Source organism: Cupressus sempervirens, chromosome 10 (genome assembly GCF_028749045.1).
Source record: "Cupressus sempervirens isolate cs-2001-9-10 chromosome 10, ASM2874904v1, whole genome shotgun sequence".
In the NCBI taxonomy this organism is placed as follows: domain Eukaryota; kingdom Viridiplantae; phylum Streptophyta; class Pinopsida; order Cupressales; family Cupressaceae; genus Cupressus; species Cupressus sempervirens.
The window spans coordinates 613,251,479-613,255,123 of record NC_143127.1 but is presented as its reverse complement, the minus strand read 5'-3'; the positions used below and the strand labels follow the sequence as shown (position 1 = coordinate 613,255,123).

At 30.4% G+C, this 3,645-nt stretch overlaps 1 pseudogene; it reads left to right on the top strand.

The window, feature by feature from the left end:
* Positions 1-2,134: 2,134 nt before the first annotated feature.
* LOC149535338 (ubiquitin-NEDD8-like protein RUB2 pseudogene) lies at positions 2,135-2,599 on the top strand (annotated as a pseudogene).
* Positions 2,600-3,645: the final 1,046 nt, after the last annotated feature.

The window sequence follows — 3,645 nt, the reverse complement described above, 5'->3', positions numbered from 1 at the left end:
TAGGAGGTGCATCTTTGATAGTGACCCATTTGTAATATGGGGAAAATATTTCATCCTAATTAGCATTAAAAGACCATGGAATGACCATAAAATTATAGGTGCTCCAATGTTACAAAATTGGGGTTTAAGGAAAAATAGTAAAAGATTGTTCAGAATCATCCTATATAAAATGAATAATGAAATTCTAACTTTATTTTATGTATTTAATAGCTTTGGACATAGGGGGATTAGTCTTTGACAATAAATTGAGTAATAGAAAAATTCTTACCTCCCTCCACCATGCCCTTGCTAAAAGATTTCTGGCCACTATTCATGATGGTGCTCTTCAAAGAAAAAACTGTGAAATTCAAGTAATTAGGCTAGCTTTCACCCATAACACCTCTTCAATAAATGTCCCTAGCTACAATAACCTCAAGTTCCCATGTTGTTTCATAAAAGTGTGTGATATGTTTATATGGAAACATAAAGTTGTAAGGGTGTAGAATTTTTTCTTGGGAAATAAAAATAAGCTTTGAAGAAAATGGGGGGACTTTAAATAAGCAACGCTGCTTAATAAAAAAAATTTCAAAGCAAGCCTTGAATTTAATGGTCGTATTTGTCATTTTATTATTTTTGAGTTGTATTTGCCATATTGTAAATATATTGGACTGTATGAATTAACAACCAAAATTTATGTAAAACCATCAATGTGACACTTAAATTTATTAATAAACTGTCAAATTTTATTATACAAATATAGGATATTGTTTAATAATATTAATATATTTTATTTTTTAATATATATGATATATGTGTATCATAAATATATGTTATTTTATAATATAAATATTTTTATATTTTTTATTATATAATTTTTTATTTTAGAATATTTTAAAATAGAAGATACTAATTTTAGAGACTAATTTTATATTATTTTTATCACAAATAAAAGTTTGTATATAGTTTTAGTTGATTAAAAAAAATGAATTCATAAACTTATTTAGAAAAGTTGAAAAAAATTAATTTAAAAACTTATATTATATTGATAGAATATTTAAAATTAATAAATTATTCTTAAATTAAGAGTCAATTCTCTTAAGATGAAATGGCCAAACTGTCATGTAAAATTCATATGATAGGTAGGGTGACCATCCAATTCCAAACTTGATACAAAGTGTTTCACAAATCTCTTTCCCTCTTTTATTTGTTACTTTTATATATGTATGTATGCATGCATGTATGTATGTATGTATGTATGTATGTATGTATGTATGTATATTATAATGTAAAATTGATGATAAAAATTAATATTATAACGTGTATCTAAAAAATAAGCTTCTTAAAATTCTTTTACAACACCACTACTAGTCAAAATAAGCTAAGCAACTGCATGAGACATTGTTGTGCAAGACTTACCTCCTACAAAGCTATGCGAATTTTGGATGAGAGACCTATATTCTATTCTTATGGAATAAATTTGAGTCACTGTTGAGTTAGATCTTAAAGAACCCAAACCATGTGAGATTATGGATATGTCATTTTAATTGTTCCATAACCCCATGTCCCCATGCCCCTCCATTTAATCTCTGCCTAACAACAGGAACTAACAAATTGCTTGACTGATTTGATCTGTACAGTACAAAAGCAATGCTTCCATTGCATTCATATCGGTATTAGTCTTGTATAGGAAACTGGCTTCTGCAATTACCTTAAAGGACATAAATAAAACAAATGATGCCAGCCATTATCTTAATTAAAAGAGCAGTGAAAATCCGCGAGCACCATTAAGGAACAACAATATATATTAAATCCAGAGATTAACCTCCTCAGGTTCAGAAAAAGCAATAATCATCCTAAATAGAAGATGGCGAACCAAAATAAAGCAACAATCAGCAAAATGGAAATTTTCTCATAGTCGAACCCCTATAAACATTAATTTTCTACAGTTTAACTTTGTGTAGCTTCCCAAATACTACATCAAAATGGTAACCTAGTATAAATGTATACACCCATTTTTTTAAATGTAAAGTTCTATCCAGTTGTGGGAGTTAAGTTTGGTTGGTTACTATTATAGCACATAGAACCGTACATATATTATGAGCTCCTCCATCATATCCCATTTGAAAGGTAAGTTTAGAGAAGAGAGTAAAAGATGATGCAGATATTTGTGAAGACTCTGACAGGGAAAACTATTTCCCTTGAAGTTGAAAGCAGTGATACCATCGACAATGTGAAGGCAAAAATTGAAGAGAAGGAGAGTATTCCACCAGAACAGCAAGCGTTGATATTTGGAGGGAAACAGCTGAAAGATGGAGGCCGAACTCTTGAAGATTATAAGATTCGGAAGAATGGATTAACCCTGCATTTGGTGGTGAAGTTAAGGGGAGGCCTTTTCGTGAGGGTGAAAACCCTAAGTGGGATGGAGCTTGAGCTTAATATTGAACCCACTGATACCATCCTGCGGGTCAAAGAGACGGTTGAGGAAAAGGAAGGAATACCACCTTCACAGCAAAGGCTTCTTTATGTGGGGAAACAAATGGAGGATCATAAAACAGTTAAAGACTATGGCGTTGAGGCAGGATCTTGTCTCTATCTTCTCCTCGCATTGCGAGGGGGTTGAATGATTAGAATCAAATATATTAAGGGCTGTTTTTCATTATGTTAAGAGTGTTGAGCAGTTCTGACATTCTCTAGACTTAATATGTTCGTTAATGTATATATAGTTTATGTGAGGTCTTTATTTACTGTTAATAAATTTGTTTATACTTAGCTATCATGATGTTCTCACGTTGAGAGGAATATAATCTATGAATGTATCATCATTGCATTTTGTTCTATGATTCTTTCCAATTAACAATCTTATATTTGATTTTCATGACTGTTTGGCAAAGACAAAATTAATGTGCATGATCCAACCTGTCATTTTGTTCATATATATACTGAAATGTAACTTAGATACAATGTTATATAGAAAAGTTTGGTAGGATCTACTTGTATTATTATCGTTATCTTATCTTTAATCACACAATAAAGACAAAATTAAGTTTAGAAAAAGTAAATCAATTTAACTATTTAATATTTTTAGTCTATGAATCAAGTCTTGATATGTGATGTTTAGACCATTAGTATCATTGTACAATAACTATAAAATATAACTTAATACGATATGTATACAAGTATTTTCATACAAAACCTGTGTGAAAGTTTCTGGGATTTTGTAAGCTTTTGAATATTTCATTTGTTTTCTTAAACATTTTTTTTAATAATGTATCTCACATCAGTGAATTTTGTGTTTCTCTTCTTAAGGTTTCCTACATATAGTGAATTGTTTCATATTGAAGTCACCATGGCAATCCTCCTACGTACGGATTGTTTCTTTCTTCTACTGATTTACCTTTATTTTCATTTATAATATTGTTACTTGCAGGTTTTGGGCTTAGTAGACGACGCAGGTTTGTTAATTAGAATGTTTTATTGTGATGAGCAAGCAGGACTAGAGTGCTGTAAAAACTGTTTCTGTTGCGACTTTGGAAAAAGTGTTTCGACAAGATGTCTGTCAGCAATTGAATTTCAAGCCTGAAAAAGCATGTATGCATGCAGATTTCGTTTTAAAATTGTACTCAAACTAATTTTAGTTTTCACGACCTTGTTGGAGATAATAATACT